Genomic DNA, 15158 nt, shown 5'->3' on the forward strand with positions numbered 1-15158 from the left:
GGGAACTAGACGCCAGGTGTCCTGACTCCCAACTCCGCGGGACTATAGCTGCAAACCACAAGGACCCGGCAGCCGAGGATAGAAGGGGCAGGGCACAAGCGACTTGAACGTACAGACAAGTCAGCAGAAATTCCAGTACCATGGGTGCCTAAGGAAGTATGTTTTATCTGGATGTAAAAATGGAAATACAGTTCAGAATCCAAGCCGAGGCCAAATTATCGTGCGAGTTGAGAGAGTTCAAACATCAGCCGCAGCGCTGGTGTTAGACAGGGCCCCACGGCTTCAGGATGGTGCAGAGAACGGGAAATCGTTTCTGTGAGAAATAATATGGTTAGAAAATAAAAGCTTGTGAGGAAAAGGAATTTGGGTTCTTTTGAAGAAAACCATCAAAGTTTGCTTATCAAAAACATTCTGTGAGGAAAAAAATGACCAGTTTAGCCTCTGTTGTGTCCTAGATGGAGAAAGCAGGATCTGTGGAAGCCTGAAAGCAGCCACTTCCTCCTTGTCTTGGTTGTGAGACCAAAGGCCTGCAATAGCAGAAAGCTCGATTGTTTACACTTGGCTCTGGTTTCGTGTGGCTCGATTTATTTATGTGTCTTACCTAGGCCAGTTTTTCTTTAAAAATTTTATTACATTTATTGAGTGTGGTGTGTGTGTGTGTGTGCGCGCGCGCGCGCGCTCAGTAATTTCTTTGCATTTTGTGGGTCCTGGGTACGGAACCCAGGCCCCAGGTTTGGTGGCAAGCACTCTTACCTGGTGAATCATCTCCCAGGTCCTAGGCCAGTCTGAAAAATGTTCTAGTCCAGTGGTTCTCAAATTTCCTAATGCTGTGACCCTTTAATCCAGTTCCTCATGTTGTGGGGACATCCATCCCCACTATACACCATAAAATTATTCCGTTGATAATTCATAACAGTAATTTTGCTACTGTTATAAGTAGAAGTGTAAGTATCTGGTATGCAATGCAAGATATTTGATATTCGACACACACCCCCTTGAAGGGGTCTCGACCCCCAGATTGAGATTCCAGAACCCCCCCCAAGCATGTTTTATGACTCTGTTAAGGAAAAGCCAGCTATGAATTAAAAAGAAAGGAAAAGAGAGTTTCCAATGGGGGGTGGGGAAGGGGAAGGCATAGATAACGGCTGTGGAGGATTATCCTTTGCAGGATAATGGGAAGTGGTCCTTTCTTTAAACAATGGATACAGTTTTATTACACTACTTGTCAACTTTCATCCCTAGCAGGGGGTCACTAAAGGGAACTACCAATGAGCAGATGCCTGCAGAGTAAATGTTGGCTTCAGGTTCCTGGAGGAGACAAGGAGTAAACACTGTACCCCAGGCTCCAGGCTCCGGGCTCCAGACTCTCTGTGAAATTAAAAACCCCTTGAGGCCAGGGGCTCTGTTACACAAGCTTAAGCCCTCACACACCTCAGGTGGCCAGAGCAGAGAGAAGCACAACACAGCCCTGTTTACTGTGCCACTCCTCTTCTCTCTCTCCTCCTTTCTTTCCTTGGTCATCACTCAATGGTGAGAAACATCCAACCTTTCTCTGCCTTGAAAGACACCCACAGGCACCGCCTAACTTGCCAAAGGCAACAGTGTAAACAGAAAAAGAATTTTACTCTCAGGGATACTAAACCCCAACACAGGTTGATGGCGAGACATGTAAAAGCATTTCCTCACCAGGTGTTTGAAAAAACGAGGTGTCTAGAATGATTCTGGGGATAAACAGCTACCGAAAGACCTTCTTAAATATCATTTAAGTGAGCATGGTATGTATGTGTGTGTGTGAGCATGGTATGGTATTCGCGCACGCAAGTAAATCTAAATAGTTACTACCCATAATTACACAATCTAAAAATAGTCACATTTTGTAACTGTGTGTATTTCTTTTTAAAAACTTGGTTGTATCTATCCATAGTCATCCAGTCAGTCAATGACTGTTCACTAAATTCCTGGCAGCACTCTATGGGAAACAGAAGAGCAGTCATCATAACAAAAATAAAATTATGTAATATAATAGACCGTCTTGGGAGCGTGGGAAAAGTGCAGGTTAAGTCTGACGATTGAATAGTTCTAGGCCAGAAGTGGGTTGTGACTTTAAACAGTCCCAGGAAACCTTGCGGAAAGAATGCTACTTGCACATACAGGTTAGTTGGATGGTTTTTAGCACAATTGACTTACGTCAGAGCAGTCTTTGAAACATGCATACTTCTTAAGTATGTTGGAGTGTTTCAGCCACTCACTGTGTTTTTAATCTGCATGTGGTGTATTTTAAGGTAAAATATTGGTGTTTTGATTAAAGTCTGTATGCTCATTGCCAAAAATTTGAAAAACACAAAAAAGCTATAGAAAAATGAAGACACTAATAATTATATCTCTGAGAGGTGATCGTATTTGGGTCACTTTGTAAAAGAATATACTTACTTAAAATTATGACACATCCTGTGTTGTGGCATAACTTTCTCTACTTAGATGTAAACATTTAAGTATTTAGTTTTTTTAATTGGGTTGTTTGCAAGTGTACATACTTACTAAGGATTCTTTTATCACCTCATTTGTAACAAATGTCTTCTGTTCCCTCTGGGGCCAGTCCCATAAGCTGCACTTCCCTTTGTAAGTGAATCGCCTAACTTGGTACTATTATAAAATCTTTTTTGTATACATTCTTGCACACACAGCTATTATCCCTTATAAAATACAGAAGTCTGTCACATGTGCTGCAAATAGTTTTCCTAGTTTGTTGTTCTCATTTTGGGTTTACCAATGCTGGTTTTTTACTTAATGAAATTAATTGTATCCTTTCCTTAAAGGAATAGTTCTTTGTCTTCATGTTTTTATTTATTTGTGTGTGTGTGTGTGTGTGTGTGTGTGTGTGTGTATGATGGGGGTGGGCATGTATGTTTCACTGCTTATGTGTGGAGATCAGAGGATAATTTGTGGGGTGGTTTGAGGAATAGAATTTGGGTCACCAGGGTTATGAAGTCAGCGTTTTACCTGTCAAGCCATCTTATCCTGCTCTAAAATACCTTTACCACCCTCAAACTCTTTAAAACCCTTCACCTTTTAAAAATCTTTCCCGGCCCTGGGTTTGGTCCCCAGCTCCGAAAAAAAGAACCCAAAAAAAAAAAAAATCTTTCCCTAGTGGGATTTATTTTGGCCTATGAGATGGCATTATTCCTTTTGAATACTTATACTTGGTAAGGCTTCACAGGCCTTTCTTTTCTTGGTTATTGTTAGTCCCAAAATGATCTGAGTGGTCCTCAAAGCCATAGGCAGTAGGGATAGAGGGCGTTCAGTGGCCAGTGTCTAAATGGCCACTGGGGACTGTCCCTCCTCTGGCAGGAAGTAGGTAGATGAAACTGGTTTAAAAAGAGAGATGCGAATATAATTTTAGAATTTCGATAATGCACAGCATCCTAAATACATAATTCTTATAAACTCTTATATAAGTAATATATAACTTGGCTTGAGCATACTAGTGCACACCCATGACCCAGGATAAAGATTCTGCTCTCCCAGAAAGAGAACACTGTTCTCAATTGTGGGTTGCCTTTGCCTGTCCTTGTCTCATGTAAGCAGAAGCATTGTGTGTTTCGTATACACATTTGCACCTCATGGGCTGCCATGTTGATATCCATCCACGTGACTTCACAGATCACATTTCTCCCCTGAACAGAGGCAGTCTGTCCACGCTCCTGCAGGGGGTTGCTATTTCTAACTCGTAGCAATCATAAAGCAAGCTTTCTGTGAACCCTGGCACATCTTCCTGTGAGCATTTGCTCGAGTTGAGAAGACGAAGCTGAAGAGTCGTAGGGTAATACATCTTTGCCTTTGCTAGAAGTTGCTAGCCACCCTTGAAAGTGTCCTCCAGTGCCCACTCTGACCCAGCAGCCTGTGAGGACCTCAGAAACACATTCACCTCAACACTGCTTGGAATCCAGCTTTATCGTGTCACCCATTGCAGACAGAGAGGAGTGTCTCATTTCAGCCATTTTATCCTTTTAACTGAAAGGAGAAAAGAAAAAAATGGTTCATGCTCAGTGCCCTGCCCCACCTACTCAGAGATCTCTAGAAGGATGCTGTACAGGTGCTTCCTTTTCCTTTGAAGATTGCAGAGCTTATTTAGGTATGACAAGTGGGCTATGTCTCCTGCCCTGGAGTTGTATATTTGGGGGACTGTTATGATATCTTTGATATACCTGTTTTTTGAAGTGTTGTCTGTAGCATGTCTGAAGCAACTCTTTTTTGAGTTACACAGGTGGGTTTCGGTAAGGGACAGGGAGAAAAACAAAAAAAAACAAAAAAACCCGTGCAGCCTCTCTTTGTTCAGTCTGTGATGTGTGACTAACTTGACTTCTTCCAACCCTCTTCAACCCCTGTCATTCATGAACTTGGTGGGTTCCAGGAAGCTGACTACGGTTCAGCCACCCTCCATGGCCTCCCTAGGCCCACTTGGTCCACAGCAGCAGGCTGCTACTCTCTGTCCTCACCCTGCCACCTTTCCTCACTTATCTCCTCAGCCTCTCAGTAAGCTGCAATATGTCTTAAAGCCCTACAGGATGTTCAGGGTACTGAGATAAGTGTCTAAAGTCCTCCACACAGGTACCTCAACTTTTCCATAATTCCCTTAAATGCCTTTGCATTTAGATTTCCCAGTCATGGAGAGAGGAAGAAAGAAAGAAAGAAAGAAAGAAAGAAAGAAAGAAAGAAAGAAAGAAAGAAAGAAAGAAAGAAAGAAAGAGAGGAAGGAAGAAAGAGAGAGAAAGAAAGAAAGAAGGAAAGAAAGAAAGAAAGGCCCTAGTCAGTTGTTTTCAACATGTGGGTCTTGACCCCTTTAAGACCTTCAGAAATACCATATTTTTTTTTACATTACCATTCATAACAGTAGAAATATTACAGCAATGAAGTAACAATGAAAATAATTTTATGGCGTGGGGTCACAACTACATGAGGAACTGTATTAAAAGCTGTAGGAAGGCTGAGGCCCACTTAACCTAGCTCTCCCCTAGGTTGATCGCTGGTCAGTCTCCCTTCTTGGTTTTCCAGCTTTCTTACACAGAATGCCTGCGTTAGGTGGCGTTGGGCAGCTCTGGTCACAAGTATCAATCCCTGTGTGTGGCTGGTCCAGGTCTGAGGTGTTGTGGCTGTGTGTTTGGGATGATAGGGTAGCTGGGATGGCATGACTTTTGGCCCAATGCTTCTATTCATAGGAAGCCTGTGGGTAGCTTCTAAAATGCAAACTCAGATTCAGGAAGCCCAGAGTGCTGGAAAAGGAACACATGGACTTAAGAGAAAGTAATCCTGCAAGGAAATTTCCTGGTTCAAACCAATCTAGCAAATAAATGTTGCTCTGGGTTCACATGAGAGCTTTTCTGGGCTCAATTCTTAGTCTTTCACTTGAAGCTACATGGTACCCTTGGTCTCTCATTAGCTTAGCATGACACCACTCTGAAGACCCCTGGGGTCTTAGGAGCTGTGTGCCAATACAGGGAACGAAGATGAAGACCTCTTCAAGAAACTGCCATCAAGGGTGTCCAGCTCACTGTGGATCTGCTATGCATTTCCTCATTGACCTGTGATGTTAAACACCTTGTGTTCTCATTCCTGTAACCACAGTAGACAGTGATCTCTTCAAGCTCTGTGTCAGCTCTAAAATTGGTTCCCAACCTGTGGGTTACTGTTGTTAAGCCATGGGAATTTCTAAGAATTCTGAGTATTTCGATATATGACTTGAAAGCACTCTTTCCATCTCATATTTTACCTGAATTATATCCCATACCCGGGAGTCTCTCCTTGTGAGAGTCTAATTTAACATCCATTGTTCTTCCTTTTCTCCTTTGTTTTCATGTCATATTCAAGAAAGTGTTGCTAAAACCAATGCTGTAAAGATTTCCCATAAGTCATCTTTTAGGGGTTTTATAATTTTGGGTGCTAACATTTGGTCTTTGGTGTATTTTGAGTTAATTTTTGAGTATATCAAAGGTGAGCTTTACTTGTAGGCTAGAGGATGCTCCATTTACCCAGAACCATACACTGATAAGACTCGTTTCTTTGCAAAGGCACCAGGCAACATGCTTCCCTATCTGTTGTATCTGTGGTACTGGGCTGTATGTCTGAGGCTCTATTTCTGGGTTATGTATCCTATACTGTATTTCACATGCTGCCCATATTCATGGAAACCAAGGTTTGGATCGCTGTTGTTTGAGGTACATTTTGAAATCAGAGAAGTTAGAACTTCAGTTTGTTCCCCTTTGAGGATTGTTCTCGTTCTTCGTAGTCTCCTGACGGTTGAGGTTGGAGCTTAGACTCCACCATGATAATCCTGAGAGGTGTGGCCTTTGGGAGGCTACTAAACAAGAGAGCAGAGCCCTCAGTGATGGGAGGAGCCTCTTATAGAAGGACTCAGGTTGGAAGCCCCACTTTCTCATTCTATTACCTGAAGACACAGTGTGTACCCACTCTGAAGGACTGTCACCCAGTCACCATCTTGAGAGCAGAGAGAAAGCTGTCTCCACACACACCAAGTCTGCTGGAGTCTTGGCATTCAGCTTCCTACGCTGAATCTACAAGAAAGAAGTTTCTGTTCCTTATGAGTTACCTAGCTTCTGGTGGCACCGTGAACAGACTAAGGAAGAGCCCTTTGAAAATCCCACATGACCTTTAAATATGTCTTCCCAGAAAACAAAATAGGTTTTGACAGATACTGCATTGAATTTGTAGACTTCTTTTCGGCAGCATTGGCCTCTTAAACAAGACCAAGTCTCTCAATCCACAACTATGGAAGTTTAGTTCCTCGTTTATTGGCTTCTTCAATCTTTTGGTGTAAAGTTTTTATTTCTGCATTTGTTATCTCTTTTTTTCATCACTGTAACAAAATACCTGTCAAAAAGAGCAATGTAAGGGGAAAGGGATTGATTCTTGGCTCACAGTTTAAGAGAGCTCAGTGCATCGTGTCGGGAAGAACATGGAAGACTTCACAGCAGCACAAGCTTGTAGCTGGACTCCTCATACCTGGGAAGACCAGGAAGCAGAGAACAGGGTGTGTTGACATTCCTTTTTCCTTTGACTCGGTTAGGGACCCTTGAGATGGTGCCACCTACATTCTTCCCTCCTCAGTTAAAACAGGAATCACCTTCCCAAACCCCTCACTGGTCGTGTGTCTCCTAGGTGAGTCCAAGTTCATTCAAGTTGGCAATAAATATTAACCATCAAAGGTTCTTTGGTTAAATTTATTCCCATCGTATGCTATTGAAGCTACTATAAAAGAACTGTTTCCTTAAGTTCTTTTTCAGACCATTTCCTACCATAGTGTAATGATTTTTGTTTGTCTGTTTTGCCTGTTGAGATGTGGTGCACAGACATACATACAGTACAGCTCTGTAGCCCAGGCTGGTGTGGGATTTATGTAGTCAAGGTGAGTTCTCACATTCTTCCATGTTCTGGGAGAATTCAAGCATAAATCACTCTGCTTCAGTGGTACAATGAACTTTTAACTGTTAATGTGGTTCTATGAATTCTGTTGAACTTATTTATTCTAACAATATATATGTACATATTGGCATTTTACATAAAAGAAGATGCCATATACAAACATAGAATTTAACTTCTTTCAAATTCAGATATATTTAATTTTTCTTGCCTAATTGCTCTAAGGCTGACACTGGGTTTTCAGATCCTGCCTTTTTTATGTTGGGGCGGTCTTCCTCTATCTTTATTATTTTATTTAGATTCATATTTTATTTCATTCTATATGTATGAGCATTTTGCCTGCATGTATATATGTGCACCCTACACAGGATCCTTAGAGGTCCGGTGTTGGATCATCAGGACCTGGAACTTACCATGCGAATCCTGGGAACTGAACCCTGGTCCTCTGTGAGAAAAAGGGCTCTTAACTACTGAGCCATCTCTTTAGCCCGCCCTACCTCCTTCCCTCCCTTTCTCCTCCCCTTCTAAAAGAAGCATTTATACATGCTTCATATTCATACACATATATAATTCTATATGTGAGAGAGAGCCTTAGTATACATGTATGTGCACCACCTTCATGCAGGTGCCTGCAGAGGTCAAAACAGGGTATCAAATCCACTGGAACTGGAGTCCCAGGTGGTCGTGAGCTGCCTGGTGTGGATGCTGGGATCTGAACCCGTGTCCTTTGCAAGGGCAGCAAGTACCCTTGACAGCTGAGACAACTTTCCAGACACAAGTCTGTGGTTTTCTCATAGTGGCTCTGGAGTTGGTTAATGCTTCATAAACTGACTAGATGTCTTCTCTCCTCTTCCATTAATTTAATGAGTGCCATTTTGGAAAATATCTGGTTACAAATCACATGGTGAAGCTACCTTCCTGGATTTTCTGTGACAGCTTGTTTTCCATGACCGACCTCACCTCGTTATTAGCTGTTCCTTCCAGATTTTCTGTTTCTTTATGACTCAGTCTTGAACATTTTATGTGTTTCTAGGACTCTCTTTATCCCATCTATGTTAGCCAACTTTTTGGCATACAGTTGTGGGTAGTACTCTCTAATAATTCTCTTTATATCTGTAAAACATTTCCTTTTTGCTAGTCAAGCTAGTAACCTTAGGTGGATTTGGGTTCTCTATGTAGACCAGGCTAGTCTTGAACTCACAGAGATCTACCCTTCCAGTGCTGAGATTAAAGACATGCACCACACACCTGGATATTTTCCTGTTCTTTATTCCATCCCATTCGATGGAGCTAGAGGCACGTAGAATATAAAGCCACCTCTAGGTCTTTCTGTAAGGCTGTTTCCAGAAACCATCAGATCCCACTTCTCTGACATAATGAAGAGTTTTAAAGTTTGTGGGGTTCACGATTTGAGTGGATTATGGGAAGCTGTGGACCTGTGCACGGTGGGGCCTTTGTTGGGAAGTAGGTCCGTGACTGCCAGGTCCTTGGCCATCTTGCCCTGCCTACTTTCTGATACTGCTCCTCTCTGTTCTTTGTCTTCATGAACCTTTGCTTCCACACTGTCAACATTAGGATATCTTCGAGGTATCTTGACCTCATCATAGGTCCAAGGAAGCCAGGAGCTATGAGCTGAAATCCTGAGCCTGAGGAGCAAACACTCACCCCACTTAAGGTGTTCAAGTATTCTGTCACAGTAGAACATTAAAACTCAGCAAACACAAACCCACAATGCTCCCATGTTTATCTCTTCCTCTCTGGGTTTGGACTTGAGTTGTCTCTCTCTAACTCTGGAGTTTAGGTTTTTCAGGTTGAGATCTTTAGGTTTTTAGTCTTTTGTGTTGAGCCTGAGCCCAGGGCCTCACACCTGCCTGGCAGTTCTACCACTGAGCTGTTTCCCTGGCCCCAGGTGCTTATTATTTGTTCAGTGTAAGTACTCTTTGCCACAAACCTTCTTCTGTATGCTAAGAGCTCTGTTGTTCTGTTCCTTTGTCTTGAAATAGTTTTTTTAACTGTCTTTTATGAATCTTTGACCAATTTTTACATGGGTTTTTTTTTTTCATTTTGTTCTGTTATTTAAGAAAAAAAAGATACCTTCAGGCTGGAGAAATGCCTGAATGACTAAAAGCGCCGATTGCTCTTCCAGAGGACCTGAGTTCAATTCCCAGCACCAACAGCATGGCTGACAACCAACCATAACTCCAGTTCCAGGGAATCCAACGCCCTCCTTAGGCCTTTGTGTGCACAATGCACACATGTGGTGTACAGACATATGTGCAGGCAAGACACCCATGTGCATTGCCTTAGCTACTTGTCAGTTGCTACGACAAAAACACTATAACCCAAGGCGACTCATAAAAGTTGACAACCGCGAAAGCGTTTAATTGGGGCTCATAATTCCAGAGGGTTAGAGTCCATGGCCATCATGGCTGGGAGCCTTGCAGCAGGCAGACAGGCATGGCGCTGAGAGAGAGAGAGAGAGAGAGAGAGAGAGAGAGAGAGAGAGAGAGAGCGAGCGCGAAGCGCTACCTGGGAATGGTGTGAGCGGGCATTTGATTGCCTCCCCTCTCTGCTCCCCCTCCCTGCTGTGACACTCCTCCCAGTGTCTCCCTAAGAGTTCTACCAACTGGGTATCAGGCATTCAAAAACATACAAGCTTATGAGTATTGTTTTCATCCAGACTACTACACACAAAAAGCCAATCATAAAAATGTAAGATCTCAAAACAACTATAAAAAGAAAGCTAATAGGAAAAGATACTCTCTATGATTTCAGTCTTTTAAAATGTATTTAGAAAATAAAGTTACAAGTCCAGAGAGAGTACTCAGTGGTTAAGATACAGCTCTCCTGGGTTCAGTTCTCAGGACCCAGAAACACCAGCTCCGGGGCTGCAAGCACCCTCTTCTGGCCACTGGGGCACTGCACTACAACAGGTGAATGGACATACACAGATGGATGCAGATGTGGTCTAGCATGTACTGTATTCTATGTGACGCTCTACATGCTCTTGCGAAAAACTGTCATCTGCTTTTGTTGATTTGGAAGGCGTTAAAGAAAACCATTTATTTTAGTGTGTGTGTGTGTGTGTGTGTGTGTGTGTGTGTGTGTGTGTGCATGTGCGTGCGTGCTCACTCTCATATGTGCACGTGTACAGCAATGCAGTTGTGGAAGTCAGAGGACAACATGAAGAAGTCAAGTTTTCTTCCGTCATGTGGGTGCCATGATCAAACACAGTGCTCAGGATTGTAATAGGCATTTTTATTTGTTGAGCCATGTCTCTGGCCCTAAATGGAACGTTTTGATTTATGTGTTAGGCCTAGTTGTCTGCAATGCCTTTTAGATCAGTTATTTTCTTATTGATCTCCTTTCTGGTTTATCCATTCATTATCAAAAGCAGGGTAGTGAAGTCCACTGTCATTGCTACTGACTTTTACTTCTCCCTTTAATTCTGTCAGTTTCTTTGTGTATTTATGGTCCCTAGTGTTTGGTGCATTTGTTTATACATTTGTTCTTGGTCCTTCAGGCAGTGTACATTTTTGGCTTTGTTTTAGTGTGTGTGTGTGTGTGTGTGTGTGTGTGTGTGTGTGTGTGTGTGTGTGTGTGTTATTGGAGATGAATCTCCCAGGACCTGGTAGTGCTAAGCCACTTTGCCAATGAGCTACACTCTCAGTACCCCCAACCTGCCTATGTCTTTTGATGGGGGAATTTAATCGATTTACATTTACGACAATTACAAATATGGAAAGTCTTACTACAGCCATTCTGTTATTTTTCATGTGTAAAGGTTTTGTTCCCTTTCCTTTGTGGACTTTCAGGTGGTGACATATTTTGGTTACTCTTTCATTTTGTTTTGTGTAAATCTCATACACACTTTTTTCACTGTTACGCTGGGATTATGCATAACATCTTAAAGTTGAACTCATCCAATTTTAAAAACAACCTATTTTAATGTATATTTGTCTATGTTGTGTATGTGTGCATGATATGTCTGAGTGGGTGCCTATGAAGCCCAGAAAAGGGCACTGGATCCTCTGGAGATGGGGCCACAAGTAGTCGTGAGTCATCTGATGTGGGTGCTGGGAACAGAATTCAGGTCCTCTGGATGAACAGCAAGTGCTTCTGAGCACCAAGCCACCTTTCCTGCCCCTAAATCATCCAATTTAAACTGATAATAATTTCAATTACAGATAAAAACTGTACTCACAGAGATCTTCCAACCCTGTTTTCTATCACAAATTATATCCTTATATGTATGTGTATAAATAATATACATGTATATCTTTCTATATGTATGTGTGTGTTTATGTATACACATATAAGTATATGTAGGCAAAAATTATATAGTGTATATATATACAATATTCTGCTTCTTCAATATTATAAAAGAAAAAAGCAGTCTTATAATCAAAATACATAATGTAGAATTTTACGTTTGCCCACGCATTGGCCTTTACCAGACAAACTTGTGCTTCCGTGACTTTCAGTTACTATCCAATGTATCGTTACTGTAGTTGGAAGATCTCTTTAGCACTTTTCTCGGCTTAATGGCGAGCAACTCCCTCAGCTTCTGTTTGCCTGGGAACATCTTCTGTTTGTCCCCAGTTTTTAAGACGTTCCGAGATCAACTGCTAGGCTAGCACTTCCTTTTAGAGCTGTGTGCTTCACCCACTGTGCATGACGTCACTCTTCTCCTTCAAAGCTTCCCTTTGACTTTGATGTCTGAGCTCTGACTGTAGTGTGTTTATCCTTCTGAACATTGTGCTGTTACTTTTCTCCTTGCGTGACATATTACCCAACAAAGCAACTCAAGTGGTGTTTCCCCACTTCACAGTTTGAGGAACAGAGCAGTGTTCCTCATGGTGAGGGAGGCATGGTGGCAGGAGCTCGAGATGGCTGGTCATACTGTGTCACAATCAGGAAGCAGAGAGGGACGAATGCTGGTGCTCAACTCACTTTCACCTTCATATTCCCTAGTCCCTGCCCTGTGGACCGCTGCAGCCATATTCAGGGTGTGTCTTCCCACCCCAATGAACCCAACCTTTAAGCCCCTCACAGATTAGCCCAGAAGCTTTCTATGGTGATGCTAAAGCCATCAAAATGAACTCTCATAGAGGTCATTTAATTCCTTGAGTTTGTATGTCCACATGTTTCCTCGTGTTTGGAGTAGTTAATAATCATCATTCAAATAGACTTCTGCACGTTTTTCCCCTTTCTGGGATTTTCATAGAGCTACTGAATTGGTGTGCAGAGTGGTGTCCACACAGGACACATTGCTTCTCTCTTCTTAGGCTTGACAATTGCTACTGACTTCTTTTCAAGTCTGTGGGTTCTTTCTTTGTCCTGTTTGAATCTACTGACAAACTGCTAGTGAAAGTGAACATCATACTTTCTGGTTCCAGAATTTCTAGGTCTTTTAAACACTTCCACCCCTCTGTTGCTGTCTCCATCTTCGTTAATCCTGCCATTTAGTTCTTTGCATGAGCTATTCTTTAGCTCTTTGAGCATATTTAAGATAACTCTTAACGTCCTTGTCTAGAAAGTCTGAAGCCTAGTTTTTATAGCATTGGATCTTGAAGGTTTTGTTTTAACTTTTTCTTTTAGTGAGCTATGTCTGTTTGTTTTCATATTTATGACCTTCTGTTGAAAACTTGACATTTGAAAGAGGAAGAAATTTCTCTTAATTTTGCAATGTGGCACCACCATACAGGTTGAAAATCTTTGATAATTAACCTGGATTTATAAGGGTCTTATGACTTTTAGAAACTTTGACCCTTTCTACTACTACTACTACTACTACTACTACTACTACTACTACTACTACTACTACTTATTATTATTATTATTATTATTATTATTACCATTTTTTGCATTTTCTTCCCTGATATGTGAATGCTATCCCCCTTCCTTATAAACATGGCTGTCTTCAAGTGGGTCAACATTTCAGAGTCCTTCCCGTTTCTGGTCAAGAGCCTAGGTGTTCTCTTGGATTCTTGAGCCTATAACTTTACCTTCCAGTCACCTGCTGACTGGAAGTCTCCTGCAGTAACACGAGTTTGGTACCTCATAGTCTCCATCCTGACGGCAGATGACCACTACAGCTGACCCAGATCTGAGTTGAGTGAGGCAGGTATCAGCCCCTCTGTGCTTCTCAGGCTAAATCTAGTCTTTCCTTTCCATTCTGAGGCAAAACAAATGGAATTGCTCCTGCCTGCACCACTCTATACTAGCAGAAGGTGAGGCACACACAGGCAAAGCATCGCAAAATGTCTCAACACTTGGGGTTGTAATTTTCCTGGTTGTGTGCTCATTTGCATGCTGCAGATTCTTCACTGGTTGCTAGGGCAACCATGGAACCATTCGAGTCATCTGTTTACTTGATGTTTTCATGAGAATTTGAGGGTCTGGAACTTCTTGGTTCACTATCTTGTCGATGACATAACAAAGTTTGTAACAAAGTTTGACACACAGTTTGAAATATGTTTTATTTTTTGTGTCAATCTTATAATTTGTTTGACCTCTATTTTCTTTTTAGGTGAATAGAACCTTTCTCTAACTTTTACTTTGAAACATTCCCATTGCATTAATTTTTAATCTGTGTATTTGGACTCGTATACACCTCTGTGCCATGGAACACATGTGGATGTCAGAGGACAGTTTGGAAGTTGAATCCTCTTTTCTACCATGTGGGTTCCTGGCTTTGAACTTACACTATCATGCTTGACAGCAAGCACCTTTGCTAGCTAAGCCAGCTCACCTGTCTCATTAGGTCATTTCTATATTGAAGCATCTTTTGCCTCCTGGGACTTTTTAAGTTGCTTTTCAAAGTCTGTGCTTTGGTTGTTGTTCTGTTGGGGTTTTTTGTTTGTTTTGTTTTCAATATTTAACACTTTCCCTGGCCTGATATATGTTCAAGTTTTCCAAACATGTAAGTATACATAGCAACATAGGTTGCTATCTGTCTCTGGGTGACACCAGTTATCTCAGTAACCTCAGGCTGCTTCAGCTAGTCTTTATCTAAACCCCAGAGGCGTTTGATCTGTTTTGACTTTTGTCTTTGCTGTGGATAGAACCCAGGGCCTCACAAATGCTAGGCCGATGGTCTACCATTGCACTACTCTGTAGCTTACGTGACATTCCAGCAACTTCAAGCTGGATTTCTGTCAGATACCAGTTAGGACATCATTCCTGCCCTTGAGGGTTTCCCCCAAATTTAGTGTTTGCTAAATATATTTTCTCTTCTTGATTTCCTTCAAAATTTTAATTTCCTTCTGAATTAAGTTTAGCATCACAAACTGCTTCAATTTCCTTGCAAAAGGAGGCAAAGTATAAATCTGTGAGTTAACACCAAATCCTACCTACAGACTGTATTTGCTGCAGAAGCTTCTGTTTGGTGTGGTCCCTCATTTGCTGCCTACGGTTTCCGAGTCCTGTTCAGAAAATCTCTCCCTGCCTTAAGCTTAGGTGTTTAGAATTGGTTTTTGTGAGTGGTGGGATAGCACTCTGTGTCCTGCACACAGACCTCTTATTCTCCCAGCACCATTTACTGCAGACACTGACTTAATGCACCACATGCTTTGCAGCTTGTAGCAGGTCCTCAGCTCTGACAAAGCACGGAAGCAACTTAGGAAGGAAGGCTTTCATGTCCGCTCCCAGTTTGAAGGTTCGAATGCCTATGGCTGCCATTGGCTCATTGAATATTGGTTCCAGTTGGTGGAACTATATAG

Source organism: Rattus norvegicus, chromosome 18 (assembly GCF_036323735.1).
Source record: "Rattus norvegicus strain BN/NHsdMcwi chromosome 18, GRCr8, whole genome shotgun sequence".
NCBI lineage: Eukaryota > Metazoa > Chordata > Mammalia > Rodentia > Muridae > Rattus > Rattus norvegicus.